At 37.0% G+C, this 25182-nt stretch overlaps 1 long non-coding RNA gene across 2 annotated transcripts; it reads left to right on the top strand.

Annotated features, from left to right (window-relative positions):
- The first annotated feature begins 9722 nt into the window (after positions 1 to 9722).
- On the top strand, positions 9723 to 16064 carry LOC111192749 (uncharacterized). Of its 2 annotated transcripts, none has more exons than XR_007423935.1 (5): positions 9723 to 10068; positions 10894 to 10923; positions 11573 to 11606; positions 12251 to 12607; positions 14811 to 16064. It is a non-coding gene; the product is annotated as an uncharacterized LOC111192749 (long non-coding RNA). The 2 variants fall into 2 exon arrangements; XR_007423933.1 differs by having other exon boundaries at positions 12251 to 12603.
- Positions 16065 to 25182: the final 9118 nt, after the last annotated feature.

The following is a 25182-nucleotide window of genomic DNA, read 5'->3' on the forward strand; positions in this document are numbered from 1 at the left end:
AAGTTGAACCTTCTTTTTTTAACCTTTCTCTGTCAGCATTCCGCCCTCAGTTTGAGGGAGACTGGGAGGAGTGCTGGAAAAAATCCTATAAAAAAACACGGATGTAGCTTAGTAATACTTCATTTGTTGTACCATTACTACAAAGCTGAGTGTGTTTGTGTGTGTGTGCTGAAGAACATGATCTGTTCAGTGTAACACCCCTGAGCTAATAAACAATAAACTGTCAAATAATAAGAAGAATGAGTTCTTTGAACTCAAACCTCTCCAAGAGACGCTCTGTCCCAAATCAGCCTGACACAAAATGACAATTTATTGCTGTTCTAGACCCTGTTAAACCCTGTTAAAGGAAGCAAAACAACCCTTAACATAAACATGTTTGGACACTAAGCCACTTTGAAAAGCGCCAGGCCTCAAGCCATTATTAGGCCCAGTATGTTTGTAAGAATTGAATGTTTTTTATTTCTGCATCACGCTATGTATGAAAGTTATGTGCTTTGTCTGAATAACCACTGTCAGCAAATACTAAAACATATGTTGATATGGTATTCCATATGATAAATCCACATATATTTTAAATAATGGTTATAACTGTGAATAATTAGAAAAAAGTAGATGAGCCAAAGAAATCATCTGCAGCTTAAAGCAAGTCCTTATGTAGCCTAGACTATAGCCTACAATTTCATTATTACTTTATTAGATGTTCTACGTTTTGGTGTAATAAGATTGGTTGTCATTACCAAATCCATTGTTACAAATTGATTGATAAACAACTGGAACCATTGGCAGAAAATACTAAAACATATAATTGATGTCCAATAAAAAACAAGTATCTCCTTTTTGTATTTTTTGGTTTACTACATAATTTGAACACACAAACTGTCCCATACTGTGTTTCAGACTTTGTATTTCAACTTGATGAATGCTCCAATAGAAATTCTTCAAAATCACATTAAATAAACTCTTTTTATATTGACTTCCAATAAAAGTTAAGAAGGTCTTCCTCTTGTAAAGTTGCTGTTCTGGAGAGTACAGTACATGTTATTCATTGGACAGCAACAGTATGCAGAAACAGTATTCCATTATATAAAATCCACTATCAGAAATCTAATTTTATACATAAAAAAGGATCCTCTATGTAAAAGCAAAGCAGCGTCTTGTCTTTGCCCTTTTAATTACGTTCTTTTTAAGGCATCACAAGTAAACATGTTGCATAAACGCGTCCCAGAATAACTAGACTTAATTTGATCAGAGAAGGGAATGTCCACTTGGACTAAGCAGGCTCCAAAGCTGTGGTCATAGAAAGAGACAGCGTTTCTAAAAGGCAGAAACTGTTCACTCCATGTGGAAATCAAAAATGTGCTTGGGGGTCAGTGTTTTTACTGGGTCAGAGGAGTGTGTTCCAACAGTGTCTTGTTTTGTGCTGCTTTGTAGCACGAAACCGGAGTCTAGAGAAAGACACTTTCTACATGTGTCATATTCAAATATGCACATTTTTTAAATGAATAGTATATAAATATTAAAATAAGAAAGTCTAGTTGAATAAGTCTGAAAAACTGATGCAAACACCATTACCGGAGTACAGTTTTATGTTGCTTGAACACTGTGTTAGACGCCCTCTAATAGACAACTATATTTTGTTGCTGTCCTATGAAAAACAATAGAAACTCTTCAAAATTACCTGAAACAAACTCATTTTACATTGACTTCTATTGAAAGTTTAAAAGGTTTTTTCTCTCTCCTGTACAGATGGAATAGTGGAATAATGAGTGTTTATATGAGGTACATAAAATAATAAACTACAAGCACTATAAATCTAGCAAAACAACTTGAGTAATTGTATTTGTTCCCCAACAAACTGACAAAAATCCAGTCCACTTGCTAAACCTTAACAGAAAGGTGCAAATGCAGTTAAATGTGACTATGACTTGAGAGAATATGGTGGTGTTGATACTGGAGAGCAGCACATCACCTCAAGACTCTGCTAGATATTTGATTGTGTGTTGCTACATGAATCAGACAGTGACAAAAGAAAGACAGCTTAAACATCATAGAGAAAGTCAGTAGGCTAGAACCTTTTATTCTTATAACACACCATATACTTTAATTAGTATAGAGTGTACCAAAATAAAGCATTGGAAGTTATACTTCATGTATTTCCACAGATAATAATATAATAAAGTAGAGTTATAAAATAATCACATTTTAAGAGGATAAACATGCCTTAAACACCTCCTCCCAAACTAGTATCCTTTATATTACATCCTTTTTCTGCTGACAGGTTCACAGTGATGTTTGTGTACTCCACTACCATCTATAATTACTAGTTACTCTTATGAGAAGGGGTCAGACTGCAGGGACAGGCCACATGAACTCCAGCAAAAATCTTCATCCATCTCATAGCGTCTTCTCCTAGATTATCCAATACTGATAGTATGATCTAAACTCACTAAGTAATGCTTATTCAGTTTTATTAAAGCAGTTTGTGTGCTGGTAAAGTTTAATTGCAAAAAAATAAGAGGAGACAGAAAAACGTTTTAAGTTCTGAGCTAAAGTTATTTCCCACTGCCTCCAAATTTAAAATGTAAAGCACTTGAGATTAATACTGAATAATACAGAGGGCTTTCTCCATGTTGTTACAAACTGATTAGATAAAGGAGAGAAATGTAATGTAGAATGTGTCTAGATGTCATAGTCAGGCAGATCTCAGACACACACAGATGCAAATAAGAAACTTTATTATTTAAAGGAGCAATACAAAGAGTAGTCAGGATATGCAGGGTCAATACTGGTAAACAGGAGCCAACAGGAAATAACGTGATGAACAGTCCAGGGTTCAAACACAGGCCATCAGTAACAAAGAAGAGGCAAAACAATACTCAGCAGAGAGTGAGAGTTCTCAGCTGTCTTTAATAAAGAGTCCCTGGTGATTGGCTTCCTGAAGATACCGTGTGCAGAGTCATGTAATTGTGTGAGTGTGTGATGTTACGTTGTGGTGCATTCTGGGTAACATAGTCTGGAGACTGAAGATTGCAGTAAGAGCTAAGGGGAAGGGGAGACAGGTGCGCTTTTAGTGCCAGGTGTGACACTAGAATTACAGTGGGAAATGGGAAGAAAGGAAGTGCTTCTGACTTGTGCGGATACAAGTTAAAGGCTTTATTAAAAGAACCAATCGGTATACAGGTGAGCAGATACAATACCAGAGATAAATAACATAGGGTAACCATACCATAAACGAGACACAGTCAAAAGTTCATACACAGGCAAGGGGGTATCACAGAGCAGGCAGTAATCCACAAACAATAAACAGTCCAGGTCATACACGGAAATCCAAAACACAGGCATAGGCAAAAATCAAAGTCGGAAAAACACGAAAACAAGATCATACACGGAATAACAATAGAGAGCTAGAGAAACGCTTTGTAATGCAGGACGAACCAAACAATTACTCGTCGAGGAGTGAGCGTGAGCGTGGTCTATTTATACTAAGGGGTAATCAGTATTCGGGACTTCCTGGAGGTGTCATGTGGTGTGTCATGTGATCGGGAGTGAGCGTGATGTCATGGTGTGGTGCGTTCTGGGTATTGTAGTTGGAAGCTTGGTTATCGCAGGTAGAGCTGAGTGTGGGGGACACAGGTGTGCTTTCAGCACCAGACATGACAACTATTGACTATTCTTGCAAACTTGTTTTCAATCAATTAAATATAATGTTGTCATGTGGCTATTAGATGGTATGGGCAGCATGTGACGAAAAGCTGCTTTTTTCTGCTCCATTGTTTAAAAGTTTCTCATAGATTTTTACCAAAAACATGATAGAAAATCATTTTAAAAGAATCAAGTTACAGCCTTGCTGATACTGACCCTCCTAGAATATCAGTCTTTGCAGAGTAATTAATTTTTTTCTTTAGATGTGAGCGAGTGTCAGACTCATTGACTTACAGCTTTTAGGCTTGATTCTCAACTTTTTTCATACCTGCAGTTTGTTTCTCTGATCTAAATCAGTTGAATCCGACCAAGGTTCCCTGTTCCAGACCAGCATGTATATTTGTTTTAACACTGAACACAGATTATTTTGCTGCTGTGCTTTAAAACACAGTGTTTTCAATAAGATGTGTGGCACTGCTGTCTGCGTAGTAAGTGGAGTTGTGCATTTGCGAGCAGTGAATGCTGCATATGCCCTGTTCAGTGTGTAAACAGCTCAGCATGGAGCAGCACCAGAGACAGCGTTTGATTATAGCTATATTAATTATGAATGTAATATATCAGGATAAACTGCACCTGAACAGCCTTTTATCTTAAATAAAATGGAGTCTCGGTACGGTTCCAAATAAACTCTGTTTGTTTGTTGTGGGAATGTGTACTCAAATGCTGTTTTCACACCTTTCCAAACTGAACCTGATCCGACCTAAGGAAGTAAACAAATCAGAGTCAGTTTTAACTGGACCCAATCGTGCTGGTGTGAAAACACCCTTAGATTTATAATCCAAAACCTACACAGTGGACTTGGACTTGGAGAGAGCCCAAAGAGTAAAAACTTGTATCAGGTTCACAAACCAGAAGCTCCAGACTGATTATGTTCTTTGCTGTTATGTAGCATAAATACTCAAGTTCAAGTAAAGTATATTAATGAGTTCAGTTATTAACTCGGGATTAATTAAATGAATGTACTAACATGAAAAGCAATTCCAAGACGTTTAATTATAAGGTATATCCAGTGGATATTGACAGTTATGAATGTCCTCGTAGTGGCTTTATCCCTCACCTCACGAAGCATTTCCATTCTCTGGCAGAATGGAATGTTCCTTGCCCTTCTCCTGGTGTTGTTAATGTCTTCAGAACACGTGTGTGAAGAGCAAAAAGGTGACGAATAGGCTCCCTTGGCTAGCATACGGCTTCTTTCTCGCCCCCCAAGGGGCTGTGGAATTGGTAAAAGCACACCTATCTCACTCTCTCACATCAACTTCTCTTTCGTTATTGGACAATCAGACCTTCTTCCGTGTGTGAGATTTCACACTTGGTCACCGAACATGAAAGGTCACAAGGGACTGCATCTCACTCTGTGTCAACTCGACTCTTCTTCTGCTGAAGGACGAGACAAACTCTCATATCGTGTGCCTTGTGTGACCGGACTGTTCCCTTTGACGAATGAACAGATTTTTGAAACATTCTGCTCAGCTTTTTTGTTTTAATAATTTTATTTCTATTTTTTTTTTTATCCCATTTTCTCCTTATTTTACAAGGTCAATTACTCAACACACTCATTAGGACTCTCCCTATCACTAGTGATGCCCCGCAACACCAGGAGGGTGAAAAATAGCACATGCCTAGCAAGTCAGCCACCGCCTCTTTTTAAACTGCTGCTGATGCAGCATTGCGAGTAGCATCACAGTGCACTTTGAGGAAAGCTCAGCGACTCGGTTCCGATACATCAGCTCACAGACGCCTTGTGCTGATCGACATCACCCTTTGCAGTGATGTAGGGAAAAACACTATCTACCCACCCAGAGAGAGTAAGGCCAATTGTGCTCTCTCAGAGCTCCGGTAGCCGATGGCAAACTACATGAACAGGATTCAAACCGGCAATCTCCTGATCATAGTGATAATTGAGATAATTGAGTAAAAGATGACCATTTATTTGTGTCATTTATAAACTTTTGACAACATTTTAAAATGCCAGCTGCCTAATATGGAACATTAAGGATTATATTTTTCTCCTAATAGGTTTAAAAATCAATTGCAATGCAAGGTCTAGTAGAACTGTCAGGCAACTAACTATCACTGATCAAGTCTGATGTTAGTGTAAAATGTGATTTAATAACATTTTAGCCGGCCAGCTTACAGTAGTGTAGTTAGATGTGCCTGGTCTTGGCCAGAGTTCTCACCAAATAAATTTTTTGGTCTAGACCAGGTCCTAATACTGTAGATTATTTTAAATAGTACATTATATTTCCTTCTTTTAATCGTCACCAGTGTGTTCTGACTCTTTCTCAACAGTTAAAGAGGGAGTTAAACTGGTCCGTAGAAGCTTTGATTTGTCTCAGCAGCAAAAAGAACAAAGACCTGATGATATAATTTCATGAAAAATGTAAATAGCTTTGTAATGAACTGAAATGAACTAAAGTTTTATTGTTGTTGGGCTATAAACTCAATAAAGGCAGTCTGGGACATTTGGTTAGGGAGAAGGGGGTGGGTGTACCAAAAGACCACTGGTCTCTATTGTGCAGACTCAAATTTACAACATGGTTTGGCTTCGTTTCTGTAGAATGAAAGTAAATGAAAATCCTATTGTTCATGCTATATACATTTGATTTAACATCCAACATACATTGACAACATGCAATCTGAAGAAGTTTAATTGAAGTTACTGAGGCTTCTGCCTTATATCAGTAATAGTATAGCAACAATTTCAAACTGTAGCTCAAATAGCACATTTTATTTGTTTGTTGTAGCAGTTTGCTGATGCTTTGCACACTGTTCTGCCCTCTCAAAACTAACCCTTCATTCCTGCATGGATATTTGGAAGGAATGGTAATGTCCACCAGTAGAACACTCAGACACAGCGGATCATTGGAACGGCGGTGCATCTGTTTTAGCATTAGGCGATTCAGGTGAGGATTGGACTGTGTGCAGATGCTATCACAGAAAACTCGGGTAACACTTTATAATACTGTTCCATAGTTAATAGGTAACTAAGCAGTAACTAAGCAGTAACTAATTAATAGTGCTGCATTAATACCTAAATATTTTCTATTAACTACCAGGGAGTACTGAATAATTACTCAGTAGATAGTACTGAACTAATGATTATAGTAGTTCACTATTAACTTCACAATAATTACTGAGACTTACATATCTCCCAGAGAACTACTTACTAATGATGTCTCCTTTATAATAACTATTCATTAATTACTGCTCAAATCAACATTAATTACTGAAAACCCTTACATGCCACCTGGGGAACTATAGATCTAAATCAGTCTACACAAACAATTATTCTATCAGTGGTGATATTAAAGTGATATTGAGTGACACCATTTGTAGTAGTAGTAACCTTAATTACCTTATTATCATCATTATCTTCCAAATATTAGCAACATATAGTAAATTAATACAGTGTGTCGTAATCTGCTTAAACCCCAATTTTGAAAGAAAAAAAAAACTTTATAACGTAATATTATTACATAGTAGACATTATTTATGTATTCCAGAAGACTCTAAGACTGTACTCAATTTTGTTTTAATGGTCACTGCTTTAATTTTCAGCACCAACCTTATAAACGTTCATCTTTAGCCTTGCAGTCTCACAGACTTTTAGTGCCCATTATTAGGGTAATTACGGTAATTCCACAGCGCCGGACCGCTAGCTTCTATCAGTGTGTTTATCTGCTGCTGCAGGTTATTCTATCAGTGGTGATATTAAAGTCAGTGACACCACTTATCATATATTAACCTTACTTACCTTAGTATCCTCAATATCTTCCAAATGTTAGACACACTGAAATGTGCAGCAGTCTGCTTAACCCCCCTTTTTGTAATGTTCTGTCAGTGTGTTACAGGTGTTTATTCTAAACCTGTGCTCTTCTTCAGTCCTCCTGGAGATGTGCTCAGTAGAAGTGATGGCTCACATACAGCTTTACTCTAGGCTGTGTCCTACATCCTTATTCTGGGGGAAATCATGTTTAAATGAATAAATATTTGTGTTAGATAACGAACTAGGCATCCCTGTGTTCTTCATAGATAATTAATAAGGGGTCCCTGTCTTCTTTTTTCAGGAGTTAACAGCAGCACATGTTAACCCATTACTAACGACTGAGGAGTTACTGTGTTCTTCTTTAGGAGTTACTGCAAATCATACCACAGTATTATAAAGTGAGAAACATGTTAACTAATTACTAATGACTGAGGAGTTACTGAGTTCTTCTTTAGGAGTTACTGCAAATCATACCACAGTATTATAAAGTCAGAAACATGGTAACTAATTACTGAGGAGTTACTGTGTTCTTCTTTAGGAGTTACTGCAAATCATACCACAGTATTATAAAGTGAGAAACATGGTAACTAATTACTAATTACTGAGGAGTTACTGTGTTCTTCTTTAGGAGTTACTGCAAATCATACCACAGTATTATAAAGTGAGAAACATGGTAACTAATTACTAATTACTGAGGAGTTACTGTGTTCTTCTTTAGGAGTTACTGCAGATCATGTCACAGTATTATAAAGGGAAATATACATTAATAATAATAATAATAATAATAATAATAATAATAATAATAATAATAATAACAACACACATTTAACCTAATTAACTAACACACACACATTTAACCTAGTTAACTAACACACACACATTTAAACTAGCTAACACAATTAACCTAGCTAACACACACACATTTCCCCTAGCTAACTTAGCTTGCTAACTAACACACATTTAACCTAGCTAACTAACACACACGCATTTAACTTGCTAACACACATATAACCTAGCTAACTAACCCACACATAAAAGTTAACTTAGCTAGCAAACGAACACACATAACCTAGCTAACTAACACACATTTAAACTAGCTAACTAACACACACATAACCTAGCTAACTTAGGTGGCTAACGCTAACTACACACACAACCAACTTAGCTAACTTAGCTAGCTAGAGTCCTCATCTGATCCGGGGGTAAAATAAGCTGGAAAAGATCTCAATATCTTGATTACTAGTTTATTTTCAATCAAATACAGAAATATGAAAGCAGCAGAGTCTCTTTTAATCCTCTTCCAGCAGCAGCAGCAGCAGCAGCACAGCAGAGAATTCACACGAAGGACCAGGAGAGCTGCGTCCGCTGTGAAATTACCGTAATTACCCTAATAGTACGCAGTAAAATAAATCTCTGTGAGACTGCAAACGCTGAAGATCCACTTTTATAAGGCTGATACCTAGTATTAAAGCAATGATTGTTACATTATTACAGTCTTACAGTCATTCTTAGAGTCTTAGATGCCTTCTGGAGAACTTTCATCAATGTCTTCTATGCAATAATATTACGTTATAATGTTGTTTTTTTCTTCCAAAAATTGATGATTAAGCAGAGTAATACACACTGAAGTATTTTACTATATGGTGCTAATATTTGGAAGGAACTGAGGATAATAAGGTAATTAAGGTTATCACTACTACAAATGGTGTCACTTGCTTAATTCAAATATGCCTTCAATTAATATGCATTTAACTCAAATATGCCTGATTTAGATCTATAGTTCCCCAGGTGGCATGTAAGGGTTTTCAGTAATTAATGTTGATTTGAGCAGTAATTAATGAATAGTTATTATAAAGGAGACATCATTAGTAAGTAGTTCTCTGGGAGATATGTAAGTCTCAGTAATTATTGTGGAGTTAATAGTGAACTACTATAAATATTAGTTCAGTACTATCTACTGAGTAATTATTCAGTACTCCCTGGTAGTTAATAGAAAATATTTAGGTGTTAATGCAGCACTATTAATTAGTTACTGCTTAGTTCCTGCTTAGTTACCTATTAACTATGGAACAGTATTATAAAGTGTTACCAAAACTCGTAAAACTCTAGTCACTGCTATTCCACTCCCTGACACCCGGGCATATGCTGCACGACTCTCCAGCATATGGTAGTTTGTAGCAAAGTGCTCTTTGTCTCTGAGACGCAGAACCAATCAGGCCATAACATCACACCCAAAGCCATCTGCTGGAAACCTCTGCACCCTGATAGCAGACTACTCCGATCCGGATCCGTTTTACCTCCGGCAGATCCGCGCTACAGTCAGGTCTGTTTAGTGGATCTGGTCCGGCTTCACTCCGGGTTCGGGTTATGATTGTGACTCACGTTCAGATCCGTTTTACTGACGGTAAATCCGCATAACAGTCCGTCTCATTTCACGCCTTCCATATGACTTCGGCACGGAGTCAGATACCAGATGTGAGTTCAGTGTCAGCTCAGTGTCGTTTTGCGGATCCGGGCCGCATCGGCGGAGCGGCACAGGAGCGGGAGAAATTCAAACTCAGCGCGAGGACCAACTGACATCTGCTGAATCTGCGCTTCAGGTGAGTTAACTAGCTAACTAGCTATCAGCGTCATTTAATTACATTTATTGCTCATTTTTAATCTTGTATATGCTAAAGTTGATTTATCACGTGTATGTTGGATAATATCAATTGTTTTTTTGTGTATTTAATGTTAATTGTTGTCAATTTGTAGGCAAAATTGACAAAAAGCTTCAGTTAACGATACCAGTTAGTTATGCTAGTATTAGCTAGTATAACTAGCTAAGCTAACCAGGCTAACTAGCTGAAATAAACGCTGTTAACTCATTTTGCTCGAGTAACACACCTTTTTTTTATTAAAATAAACAACTTTAGTTATTCTTAGAACCTTAAATAGTTGTGTTTGGGCTTAATTATAATAAAGCTCGTCAGACGTTTTCCTGCTCCACCTTAAATCGTGCAGCAATGGCTTACTGACATTGACATATTTAAGCACTGTTTAAGGTGGAGTGGGAAATACAAAGAAGCTGGCCAAAAGTAAAAAAAAAAAAAGAAGAAAAAAAAGTAATTATACATTTTATAATTTGTTATAAACACAACTAAGTTACTGTCAATAAAAATATGAGGCTGCATTTAACTTATTATTTTCCAGCATAAACTTTTCCATTCCACCTTAAATTTATTCTCACGTCGTGGCGCACGAAGGAGCTGGCCAGTGTCCATATCAGCAAAATGTGAATCTTTAGAATAATAATTGGGTAATATTTGCTAGCCTAAATCAGCATATGTGTAGTAATATATTAAACAATATCTGTTCTGATTTCAACTTAAAAACACCTGTTCAAAGTTACTACAATATATTAATTATATGCATTTGCTTAGTAGGGCTGCTGAGGGCTGGGGACCTGAGATAAGGTGAGATACAATTATTTTAGCTAATAAAATGTATGTTTACAGGTTGGATCCACCTAATGCATTTTATGTTTAATATTATGGTAGTCTTGTTTGTTATACAACATATATTATGTTAATAGTTTATTATATATTTTGCCTGCTGCATCAAAGACCAATTCTATAAATGACCATTTAAGGAAAATGTCATAATTGCCAGCACCATTACCCAATGAAGTTCATGTTTATTATTAAGCAGAAAATTTGCATTCTGTATCAGAGGCCAATTCTATAAATAAATATATGCAATAACAGTATGATCCTAAAAAACACGTTTTGAGCCGAACTTGCCTTAAAGGGCCTCTGTGCCCTCTACTGCTTTGTAGTGTAGTAATTTTCAGAAGTGCTAAATATGTGACAACAAAGCTTTGAACATGGATCTTTCTTGTATAGGTTGCTGCAACAGTGATTAATAGTTAGGTTTACAAAACTTATTGCCTCATTTAGTTTAGTTTGTTCATTATTTGCAAATAAGTTTTTGGATAACTCAATCTGGATACATAAAGTCTGATGCAAATCTGATGTATGGTAAGTTAAAGTTCAGCCTTTATTTTAAAAAAGAAAATGCTTAACTTACAATACTGAATGTAATTTTGTTTTGTTTGTTTTTTAGGTGTAATCATTTACCCATCAAATCACCTAACAAGGTAATTAATTCTATTTTCCAGCAGTTCTGTAATTAATTTTGACTTTAAGTCTGTTGATACACGTTTGATTTGATATGTTTGCTCTTAATGTAGCATTTATCCACTTTCTTATTTTAATTGTTTGTTGTGCCACTGCACTAAAAACTTTAAGGGACACTGTAAGATTTTCTTGATTAATTTATATACATTTTAAAGAAGTAAATTTACAACCATAAAAATTAGTGTTCCACTCCATTGAGCTGTAATATACAGAATAAAAGTCCTCTCATGTCTGATCTGGGCTCCACTGTGTTAAAACAAGGCTATGTAAGTATTTGCGTGCCCTGCTATCAGAACTTTCTCAGCCTCGTTTCAACACCGTGGAGGTCAGATCAGACATGAGAGGAATATTATTCAGTGTATTACACCTCAATGGAGTGAAACAGTGATTTTGAAGTTCAGAATAGCTTTTAAGTTTGTGTTTTGTTTTCTAAGTCGTATTTTTGAGAACTTTGCAACTTGAGAAGTTCTCTCACTTATAAATCATTGAGGGGTCTGAAATTTTCATCTTTGGTGCATGTCCACCGTGAGAGACATAATAAAAATCCGGAAATCACAATTTATGATTTTTTTTAAATAATTTATTTAATTTACAACTTTCTCAGCAGGATTTGGTATCCGCAAAATGGTTCGAGGTCCTCAGCCCTCGCCTCCCCCAGCACAGAGGAAAACTACCAAGGGCGGTACTCTCATTATAGGAGATTCAATTGTTAGACATTTAAAAGTATCTAAGAGTAATGGCACAATTTCATGTCTTCCAGATGCTTGCATGCTGGTAGTCGGCAAGCGGCTCCCTGGGGCGCATTGCCAAAGCAGGAACCCCGGCACCATCGCCCTCCATGTGGGGATGAGCTTTCGGGAGCGACCGGCCCCATTCCACAGAGACAGGCTTCTCTCTGTGAACATCGAGGCGGTGCTACGCTGAGACTGACTGTCTCTACCCAGTCACACCAGCCAAGTAGGTTTGTTTGCTGGTATTTCTGCTTGTACTATTTGTATGTCAATTCTTCATAATAGTGTAAATAAAACACGTTATCAAAATAGCTGGAAAATCTGTTAACAACTCCATTAGAATTAATACAAACTCGTCTGTCCTCCTGAGTTACAGCAACAACCACATTAAATCGGGGCTGTTAAATATAAGATTGCTGGCACCTAAATCAGTTACTGTAGGTTAAATTATCATTGACAATGCACTCTCTATGAGACATGGGTTAAAACTGATGGATATTTAGCTCTAAATGAGTCCACTCCCCCCAGGTTCTAGCTATTTCATCTACCCATGCAGGACTGGTCAGGGTGGTGGTGTAGTCGTCAGTTATAGGAATAAATCAAAATACAGAGTTTGAAGCTAAGTCATTTGAACTGTTTAACCTTATAGTCGCAGGCCCATCTACTGCCACCAAAACCCAACATTCATTCCTGCTGATAACTATGTACCGTCCTCCAGGACCATATGCAAAATTCACTAAGAAATTCAGTATATTTTTTAGCTGCAGTAGCTCTCAACTCTGACAGAGTTATCATTGTTGGTGACTTTAATATCTATTTTGAAAAGAAACAGGGCCCACTGAGAATAGCATTTAAATCAATTTTGGATGCATTAGCCTTCAATGAGAATGTAATGGGCCCACCTACTGATGTACTGACTCAACTTTTTTTTCATTTGGTGATCGTTTTGGCTATGTTGCAGCCAGGGGAATGCATTTTTGCAGAAAACCTGCTTTTTCATAAAATTTTTGAAATCTAATGTCTTTTACTCTCACGTCATTCATACTCTCTGGACGCATTTTGCACTCTCTGGACATGTTCATGGCAAAAATGTTCACACACCTACAAATTGCTCTTAAATCATTATACATCAATATTGTTTTGCTTTTTTTCATAAATCAGGATTTTAACCATTTAAATAACTGTTTAATAATTTTATACAGTAATTACAGTGAGATAAAAAAATGTGTTTTCAATGGAAGTCAATGGGGCATTTTTGGCCACAAAGGTGTTCAGAGGGAGTATTTGACACTACATAAAAAAATTCTACCAATGCCCCATACATCTAATATTTATTATATGAGAAATAGTACAACTTTTGTGGGGGTTTTTAATGAATAATTAATCATGAATGTAATTAAACTGTCAATTAAAGGGTTAAAATCCTGGAATGTATTAAATATTTGATCATTTTGATCAGGGCTGGATTTGATTAAGTGATTTATGAAAAAATAGCAAAAAAAAATGTATATGAGTATTTTATTGCTGATTTTGTGCATGTACATTTTTGGCAACAAAGGTGTCCAGAGGGTGCAAAATTTAAATCTGGCACTACGTAAAAAAATAATAATGCAATCAAATCAATTTTGTTGCTAATCTTTTACATGTCCAAGACTCTAATAGTCACCAATGCCTCATTTGTCTGCTGTTTGTTTTGTGGAAAATAATTTTTGTGTTTTTTTTTGTTTTGTTTTGTTTTTTTTGCCAAAATACAACAATAGTTAAAATATTTAAACTGTCATTTAAAGGGTTAAAATCCTGAAAATTATTTAATGTTTGGTAGTTTTGGGTAGAACGGAAGTTGATTAAGTGATTTTATGAAAAAAAAAGTTTATTTATGTAAAAAAAAATATATATATTGATGTATAATGATTTAAGAGCATTTTTTAGGTGCTTGTACATTTTTACCACAAACGTGTCCAGAGGGTGCAAAATTTGAAGGGGGCTTGAGGGTTAACCTGAACATTTATCACCTGGCCGCTTTATTAGCAAAAACACAATTACAACTGCAACAACAAATGCATTTATCAAAAACCGCTGACTTATATTCTATTGTAAATAAAATACAATATAATTTTAAGTACGAGTTAACAAAGTTCTTAGCCTTACAAAGCTTTTGGGAAATGCACCCCAAAGCTATAAGTGCACTTTTTATTTATCTTTCTTTTAATTTTGGGTGCATAATTCCAGTAAAATGGTAATTATTTATTATGTGAAATGGTATAAATGAAAATTAGCTAGCCCCTATTAAATACAGCTGTGACATTTATATATCTTTTAGAAATTTGGTCAAATGAAAAACACTTGTCATTTTAGTACGCTATATTCATTTCTAGCCACTTCTTTTCTGCTGTTTCTGAAATAAAATATTTTCTTATTTTGTCTTTTTTATAGGCTGCACTGTAGTGGTGTTAAGTGTCCAAGAATGCTCTCATCAGTGGAGGCACAGCTGGCTGCAAAAAACGTCTGTGTCTGCATGTTTATATTATGTGAATTAAAAATGGTTTTATTATTAAAATAATTGTATTAATGCCTGTTGATTTATAAATTGTTTAATTGAAATCAAAATTTATTTAAGTAGCTTAATTAAGTATTGCATTTATAAGTGATGGTATTTTATTTTAATTAGCTTAAGTATTGCATTTATAAGTGATGGTATTTTATTTTAATTAGCTTAAGTATTGCATTTATAAGTGATGGTATTTTATTGAATTAGCTTAATTAATATTGCATTTATAAGTGATGATATTTTATATAATTAGCTTAATTAAGTATTGCATTTATAAGTGATGGTATTTTATTTTAATTAGCTTAAGTATTGCATTTATAAGTGATGGTATTTTATTGAATTAGCTTAATTAATATTGCATTTATAAGTGATATTTTATATAATTAGCTTAATTAATATTGCATTTATAAGTGATGATATTTTATATAATTAGCTTAATTAAGTATTGCATTTATAAGTGATGGTATTTTATTTAATTAGCTTAATTAAGTATTGCATTTATAACTGATGGTACTTTCATTAATTAGCTTAATTAAGTATTGCATATATAAGTTATGGTATTTTATTTAATTAGCTTAATTAAGTATTGCTTTTATAATTATTGTATTTCATTTAGCTAACCTAATTAAGGATTGCATTTACAACTAATGTTTTTTTTATTATATTATTTAAATATTGCATTTGTAATTTAATGTACTGTATTAAACTCTTTTAATTTATCAATGTAAAAAGAAGTCAAATAGCTTAGTGCTCTTTCTTTACTACTTTTATTTTGAAATATGTCATTATAATCAGTAATAAGTAGGCTGGGGAACGTGAAAAGGCCGTGGCTTGGCCGTAGCTAATACGGAACTAATCCGGGGCTGATCCAGATCTGGTCCAGATCTGTAACGGACCTGTTCCAGCGAGTGTAACGGTAAGCGGATCCGGCCCATATTCGGTCTAAAGGAACACCTGAAACGCTTGGTCTGGACTGGTGCTGGCCCAGTATCTTTTTGACTCCGTAAAACGGATCCGTGACGGTTTTGGCCCGTTGTGCATCTGGACCCCGGCCCAGAACCGTTTTACGGATCCGGCGCGGAACTTGTGATAGACTCGGCCCGGATCCGGCCAGAATGCTTTTTGCTATCTGGGCAGCCAAAGAGGAGCATTAGACGTACGAGGCAAAGAACACCGTGTTGTTATTCATCACGTTGGCTGGAGACTCATTTGAAATGCATTGGCCTGTTGTTGCATCAAAGAATGAGACAACTGACCAAGAGAGAGGATCATGTACGCAATTAAGCAGTGGAAAAAGCAAAAGAGCAAATACACCAATATCACTGATCAAACTCTACAGAGCAGAGCCTGAAATATTTGTCTGAACTTGTAGGGCCTATGGTTTTGTTTAGATTTGTTTTTTTGCCCAACATTATTTTACAAACATCAGTTGTACTTGGGTTTTTATGAATGGATTTTAAACCTTTCAACTACTTTATTTTTCTTCTCTAATTTTCACATTAACTCACCTCAATATGCCTTTTTTCAATCATTTAGTCCCCCGTAGGCAATGCTAAAATCACTGCAAAAACTGCAAAACTTTTAAAGTTTTTTACTTTTACCAGACAAAGATATACTTTAGATTAATCAGATGTGACATGAGTTTTGATGGGAGCCATGATGCTCCTTCAAGGAGGGGGAAAAAAACACTGCCCACCCATATAATAACTGATTTTTCTGCACTAATTTTCTGACAGATTCATTGCAGAGAACAGGCCAATAAGAACACTCTCTGTTTTGCATGCACTTCATGAATTTGCACACAATGGGAGTACCTTTCTCTCCCACTCGTTCACACACGCGATTGTGGAAAAAATTCTCTGCCACCTGCATGCATGTTTGTGTTCACTCTTGGGCCATACTTATACTTATACGTTCCAAGTCTACCGGACGTTGTGGGAGCCTATTGCTTATCAATAATGGCTCCCGCAACTTCCAGGAGACTTGGGACATCTGCGTTACTAACTAACTAGCAAGCCAGATCCATGAGGTGCTTAGATTAAGCATGAGGTCCTTAATCTAACTCTTAAATTGCACAGAAAACCTGCCCATAATCCCAAACCCGTTCTAACATAACATTGTTTGTGATTGTGAAACTGCATTTCACAAAGTTATCTTTTTTAACGATTTAAGCATCTGTAGACAATTTATTGATGACACCTTAAAATAAAGTGTGATCATTGTTCTATGTATTAATGATCAGGTGACAGCTGTCATCATTATCATGCAAATTAACAGGTGCTATCATTAGCAATGTTTTATTGCATTTTTTTCAACCATATGACAATATTTATGCACCCCAGGTAAAATTACATGTTTTTTCTGATTGGATATTAGTAAATAACACCTTGTAAGTAGTGCACAATTACAGTGTATTTACTTCACCCAACATATTTGGGATAAATAAATAATTAAATCAGTGTTCTGTAGCATTTTTACCTTCATGTAACAAAAGTGTATAAAATTGCTGGCATTTTTTTCAGGCTTCAGTTAGAATGTTTCATGTTCAGACAAAGTGATGTCAGGTAACTGTTAGGTTAATATATTCATACACCAAGTTTTAGACTGTTTGTTTGTTTGTTTGTTTGTTCAGAAATTTGTTGCTCAGAATTGACCAAATTTTATTGTTCCAAATTCACACCCCAGTTGCGTTTTAACAGAAAATTGGTCATTATCGGGTTCAGTTTAAAAATATTTTAATTGCAAGCTTTTATATTTAAATTAGCAAGCTCTGTCCAATTGTAGACAGCATTTTTATGGAACTTTCGTCAGAATAAGACTTAAATTCTTTATTACTGTGAGGCCGTGGCAAAAAAAATCAAGATTTCTGTTGAGCTATTGTTGTTTTAAGAATATTAATGGGCTACAGTTGGGTTTATAAAGAATTTTATTCAGTCAGTTTCTACAAAAAATCCTTGAGTATCCCATGAGTTACTGTGGGATATGCTCAGGTTCAGAAATAATTCAGTCAAGTTAGAATTTAGTTGTGTAAAAGTTGTGTGTATTTTCAGGTTCAACCCAAAATTTTAAATTTTATTAAAGCTGTTCTGCAGAACTCACGTATATGGAGTTCTGTGTCATTATCAAATGGACATATCACAAAATCAGTACTGACATGGAAAACAGTCATCTAGCTGTCTCTAATCTTGTACCCTTCCAGACATCAAACTCTCTACAGCCTCATTCTCAGCCGCCCCACTTTAATACACTATGTGGGGAACGCTGTCACTCGTGAGCGTTCAACAGGGTTGGGAAAGACCAGACTGTTGACAGCTAAGACAGAGCGGATTACGCAACCATTTGACAGGCACACAACGCGAATGCTCCAAGATCATTATCTCCCGGCGTCAGTCAGACAGAATGTAATCAACAGTTCAAAGAATGGCACATTAATCACGCTCCCACCTTTGACGACAAATCCTGCAGGAGGTACAAGACATGTCGTAACACATGTAAGCCTTCTCCTATGTGTTTTCATGCACATTTTGCTTCCCCTAGGTCTTGTGGTGTATGACTATTCTTACACTCTTCCACCAGAGTGTAGAAGTAGTAGTTGATTCCAGGAAGTCTTTGTACAGCTATTTTCATTGGCTAAGTCATCCGTACAGTAGACTATTGAAGACAAAACATTCAATACTAAAGGATTAAGATTTGACTCACACTGACACCTAACTGATTCTTACATGCAGAGACTTGAATCAACTCAAACTCACACACACAAACGCAAATCTAAACTTTAACCACTCTCAGAAAATAGAAACTCAACTCAAACCCACATGCAGACTTAAGACTCAACTCAAACCCACATCTAGAGACTCAACACTTAAACTCAAACCTAGAGATTCAACACTTAACTTATACTCATATCCAGAGACTAAAGACTTAACTTGGCATTCAACTTGAACTTACACCCAAAGATGGAAGAGTCAACGTAACTCATGAGACTTACTGTAAATATCAACTCAAACTCACACCCAACACTCAAATCTCAACTAATACTCACATGCAGAGATTTGAATCCACTCAAACCAACATCTAGAGACTCAACATTTAAACTCAAAACTTAGAGATCCAACACTCAATTCATGCTCATATCCAGAGACTGAAGAGTCAACTCAGCATTCAACTTGAACCCACATCCAAAGATAGAAGAACCCACTTAAACTCATGAGACTTACTGTAAATATCAACTCAAACTCACACCCATAACCTAAAATCTATACTTGAACCACACTTAGAAAATAGAAACTCAACTCATATTCACATGCAGACTTAAGACTCAATTCAAACCAACATAGAGACTCAACACTCCAACTCAAACCCAGAGATCCAACACACAAGTCATGCTCATATCTAAAGACTGAAGAGTCAACTCAGCACTCACATCCAAAGATGGAAATATGAACTTAACTCATGAGACTTACTGTAAATATCAACTCAATCTCCCCCTCCTTAAACTCAAATCTGGACTTTAACCACTCTCAGAAAACCGAAACTCAACTCATATTTAAATGCAGACTTAAGACTCAACTTAAACATGCACTAAGAGACTCAACACTCCAACTCAAACCCAGAGATCCAACACACAAATCATATTCATATCCAGAGACTGAAGACTCAACTCAGCATTCAACTTAAACTCACACCAAAAGATGGAAAATTCAACTTCAACTCAAACTCAGACCCGGAGACTCAAGAATCAACTCGTAGTCAGAGAGAGACCTAAGAATCAACTCAACACTCAACATAAAAAAACATCCAGCGATGCAAAAATCTACTTAAACCCATGAACACAGACTCACACAAACTCAAACTCACATTCAGTGACTTGACATTCAACTTGAACTTACATAAACAGTAAATAATCTACTCAAACTTGTAGACTTATCAACTATAGACTCTAATCTCAACTCATATTCACACCCAGAGACTTAACACTCAAAGTGACTTGACACTCACTTAAATTCACACCCAGAAACGACACTCGACTTGAACTCACACTTCAGGAGACTCGAGGTTTAACTGTTTATCTCTTTGTTTAAAATTGGATGTTCAAACTGAAAATCCAACACATCAACAAAACTGACTGACACAAGACAAATAATCTTTAGTAATCTTCCACAGTAAAGCAAACCCCAAATCAGAAAAAGTTGTGACAGTATGCAAAAAATCTAAATACAACACAAATGCTGTGTTTCTTACATTCACTTTGACTTTTATTGGATTACAGCCAGTCTAGTACACATGCTTTAGTTGTCCATGCCTGTGTGCAGCATGTGGTTTTATGAAAAATGCATGGACATCCCTTGAAAAGATGTGTTTTTGAAGATAACATACAGTATATTGTGGTACAATTTCAGTGTTTTTTTTTCTGCATTAATGCTGCATATCTTGACAGACCCTGGCTTTTGAACTCAATGCTGATAACAGTCTGGATGGTCCTTTTCATCTCACCCTACATCCATTTCTTCCAATAAAGGTTCTGAAATACTTATTTGTTCGGCCGCAATACACATTTCCACTGTGTGATTGTTCATCCCTGATGCCTCTGAGCCCAGAGAATTCAACACCACTTCTTGACATGGTTATAAACCCATACAACTGCCTGAATTTAGTTAAAGTTCCAATGTAAAAGACGGAACTTGCTTCCCGAGGCTGCTCTGCCAGACACTCCAGATGGTACAAAGCAAAGAGCATCCACCCAGAGCTTTTCCTGTCCTTGCCTTTCTTCTGCACCCTGCTGTCTTTGCTGATGAGGCTACCCAGGTGAAGTCTCCTGGAAAGAGCTGTGGGTCACTGCTTATGCCAAACATGATCACAGGGGTGGCTTGGATGGATGTCACAAAGAAAGCGAGTCTTTACGCTTACTATCTTCTCATATCAGTCAGTCTGAATACATTCGTATAATATGTAACAAATGAAACGGCGAGAAATGAATCATGCATCCGTCTCTGACGCATTTAGCACAAAGGGGGGGCATCAACCTTATAATCACCTGCTGCAGCCTTCACCTGGTTCCGCATGCTAATAAGCAACTCAAAGAAACGAAAAAGGAATAAATGAAGTGAAATACATTTCCATAACACATAATGACCACTGGGGAAACGCGCCCGCTGTAGGCCCATCGTCTTGTTAAGATGGGCTGCGGGCTGACGTGTTAATCAATGCTAAACTAAACCTGTATTCTCTTATTTCCCAGTGGGCGCCCATTTGATATGTTAATACGGTCCAGATGCTACAATTACAGGGTTAATTAAATGTTGCATTGAGGGGCCCGGGCTGCAGCACAGAACTTCCTGAGTGCAGCATAAGAATAGTAGCAGCTCCAGTAGAGTAAAAGCTCCAGAGGAGCAGAGAACCAGTGGTTACACAAGAGCTAGAGAGAGAGAGGGGGATAAAAAAAAGAGTAGGAGAGAGTGTGAGAAAGAAGGTAATGAGAGAGAGGGGCACCATCCATGATTCAAAGCCATGGATGTAGCTGTGGAAGTGTGCGTTTCTTGAAACTTACAGTACATTACACACAGGGTTCTCTCCAGAGCTGGTTCTCATCTTTCTTGGGCTGCAAGCAGGAACCCAGTTAAAAAGCATACATCAGCTTTTGCTCATACTTCTACATTTCTCTTACACTTGATTCTCACTGAACTTCATGTTCAGCAAGCAGATACTCAGATACATTGTACACACATTGAGTACAATGTGTGTGTACTCAATCAGCCCTAATTACGTACTAGATGGCTGTTGGATAAGTTATCCAAGTAGTCAACTTATCACATACACTATTACACATGTGTAAGTACACTTGCTCTATTACATGTGTAAGTACACTCACCCTGGTACACATGTGTTCTTACACAAGTCAAAAATAACCTTAATACACATGTGTAATACATAACCTGTTCCTCTGTAGTTCATCTGTAACAATCTATTAGTAGTTACACTGTAGTTAAATGCATTGTTACCATGTAACTACATAGTACTTAGGGACACTTATTATAAAGTGGGACCAAGACCCTCAGCACTGGATCAGTGTCACTGCATTTTCTGAAATTATGGTTTAATTTCTTTTCTTTTCTTTTTTTTTTGTAAATTAGTGGATTCTTCTTCCACCCACAAACTTTACATAAAAAACAAAACCATTTAAACTATGCTGAAAACAGCTGAGTGGGTTAGACTTCCTCAAAATATTTAAAATGTTTCAGCAGTTTTTCTTCTATTTTTACAGGAACTGGAATGCAAGTTCCCACTAGTAAGTTTGGGTGCTAAATTAGTTTGAGCTTCTCAAAGGTTTTTTAGCACTTGGTTGGGTTGCATTAACTGTTTCAAGTCTAAGAAGTAGTTTAATTAATTGTGTGTGTGTTCACACTGGACCTCTACCTCACTCTTTTCTGCTCTACCTCATTCTACCTCCAGCCTCATTATGTCACATGATCACAGTCTGCAGTGTGAAGAGCTCCCTCTGTTGCTGCATGCAGGTAAAACTGGATTTTAAGGCATTATAGCTACTCTTTCTGCCTGTTTATTGTTAAAAAAAATACTATGTAGCGAACAGCCCTACAAGCTAGTTAGCTAGAGAATAGGTCATTTTGAAGGGATATTAAAGCTGACAGCATAATGTCCATATACTCAGCTGAGTCTGCAGTCTGAAGAGCTCCCTCTGTTGTTGCATGCTGGTTATGTGTTTGGTTTTGCTGATATTGACTGCATTATCACATCTCTTCCAATGTGCTTATCTTACTCATATCACAATAATGATAAAAAAAATCTGCACATTCTGTTGTAGTGAGTTCTTTAGTGTTAGTTGTTGGAGAAACAGCATTACCAGGAAAGAACAGGTAACAGGTTTAATAAGATAATAAGAAAGTGTGTGTCAGTGATGGGCAGGAGAATAGACTACTTGGCGGGAGATGGTGGAGAAAAAGGGTGAGTGTGTGATGCAGCCCATCTAAAACTCTCTACTGTAGACACCCTTTGTATGAAACTTTGCATGAGAAGTAACATGCTCCTCTCACGGCAATGTAGAATTGAGATGTTCAATAGATCCTTCTTTTCTGCTGCTATAAGACTGTATAACACCTCTTGTTGACATTTGCACTTCCTCACCATGTGTTGATACTTGTTGTTTTCCTTCATATTAAAAAGTGTGAATATGTATGAGTATGACTGAGCAACAATCGGAAAAGAGAGCAAGAGGGGGTGAAGAGATCGTAACTAAAGGAAAAACAGTAAGGATGCAAAAACACTGAAAAGAAAAGAGAGAAAGAGACATAGAAGCAACAGCTAAAGAAGAAGACAGAGAAAGAGAAAAAGGGGGAAGTAGAAGACTGAGCAACAGACAGAGAACAGAGGAGAAAGAAAGAGAAAGAAGGGGAAGTAGAAGATTGAGCAACAGACAGAGAATAGAGGAGGAAGAAAAAAGATAGAGAGAGAGAAAGAGAGGATAAGATAGTGAAAGATGCAGAAAAGGCAGCAGAAACAAAAGGGGATAAGAGAGAAAGAGAAGAAGATGGTAAGATTATAATAGATGGAGAAAAAGCAGAAGAAAGGAAGAGGGGAAAAAAGAAAGGGAGAAGGGAGAGAGTGAGACAGTGAGAGAGAAAGAGAGAGAGAAACAGAGAGACAACACTGGTGGGTACATGGGTGAAAGACAATGGGGACCGAGAGAGAGAGAGAAAGAGAGAGAGAGAGAGAGAGAGCAAGCAAAAGGGGATGAGATCGCAATTGAGGGACAAACAGTAGAGATGAGAAAAAGAGAAAGACTGAAAAGAAAAGAGAAAGATCAAGAGAAGGAAGAGCCAAAGAAGAGGAGAGATACAGAGAAAGTGTGGAAGAGAGAGAGAGAGAGAGAGAGAGAGAGAGAGAGAGAGAGAGAATAAGATGGTGATAAATTGAGAAAAGTAGCAGTGGAACACAAGAGAGAAAAACAGAGGGTGTAATAGATTATTGAGAAAGAGAGAATGAGACACAGTGAGAAGTGAGAGAGAAAGAGGCAATACCAGTGGGTTGATGTGCAAAAGACAGTGAGGAGTGAGTGAGTGTGTGTGTGTGAGTGTGAGAGAGAGAGAGAGAGAGAGAGAGAGAGAGAGAGATGGGAGGAGGGCTAAGTGGCATGGGCTAAAATGAGGATGATCCCACATCCTAGGTCACACACATCTGTGCCCAGGCCTTCCTCCAGCTCTCTTCTGTGACAGAGGTGTGTGTGCGTGTGTGTGCGCAGAGTTTATATTTGGAAATGGGCAGACAGAAGCCAGCCACATGAGCATCCTCAGGCAGCGCACACATGGAGCTGAGGGCTGAGAGAGAGAGATGGCCTCTGCAGTGATCTTATCACACCATCTGCTCCACCATTACACTCTGCAGGCCACAGAGACAGCAGCTCAGCTAACACGAGAGCTGCTAACTGAATCTGGGAGGGGGAGAAGGAGGAGGAGGAGGAGGAGGATCCTCACACTGCCTAGACCAAGGCAGCCCCTGATTACAACTAAAAACTGTAGCATATGTTCAACGTTTCATCTGAAGTAAATGATTAGGGTAATAACAGAGAGTTATAGAGAGACCCCTTTTCACTGTAGTAACAGCTTGTATTCCTCTGGGAAGGCTTTACACTAACTTTGACATAATTGTTGATATTAGTGAGAAATCTGGCAACCAGGCAGGCTAAGGAAATGATGCAGTCTTGTTGAGACACCCATGAGAAACCCTTGCTGTGTGTGGGCGAGCATTATCCTGCTGAAACAGGCTAGTTGGAAGTCTGGAATGGTCATAAGAGGCACGCGTGGCTGCAGGATGTCCCCCTTTCCAAATCATCCTACCATCCATTGGCGTAGGAATCCAATATCAGAAATAGGTGTATTTGTCCCACCCCAAAAAATTATACAGCAGAAAAGGCAGAAATTGTTTTAAAATAAACTTTTATTTTAAAAGCGCGTCAAAATCTGCACCCCCACAATAAAAAGCACCACTTCTCAGAAGCACATTTCTAATTAAAGTTAGCTTTTAGCTAAAGCAATTATCTCTTCTTTTATCAACAAGGCGGTGCATATGCGCTGCCAAGAATGGGTCCTTTTCATTGCGGGGGTGCAGAGTTCGGCATTACACCGGCTTTAGACGGGAGATCAGTGATGAGAGCAATAAATCACAACAATAACAATATATTGCAATAAAAACGTCTTTTGGATAATTTCTTAAATTTCTTAAATAAATTCTTCTGCTAAAAGACTA

This window comes from Astyanax mexicanus, chromosome 1 (genome assembly GCF_023375975.1).
Source record: "Astyanax mexicanus isolate ESR-SI-001 chromosome 1, AstMex3_surface, whole genome shotgun sequence".
In the NCBI taxonomy this organism is placed as follows: Eukaryota; Metazoa; Chordata; class Actinopteri; order Characiformes; family Acestrorhamphidae; genus Astyanax; species Astyanax mexicanus.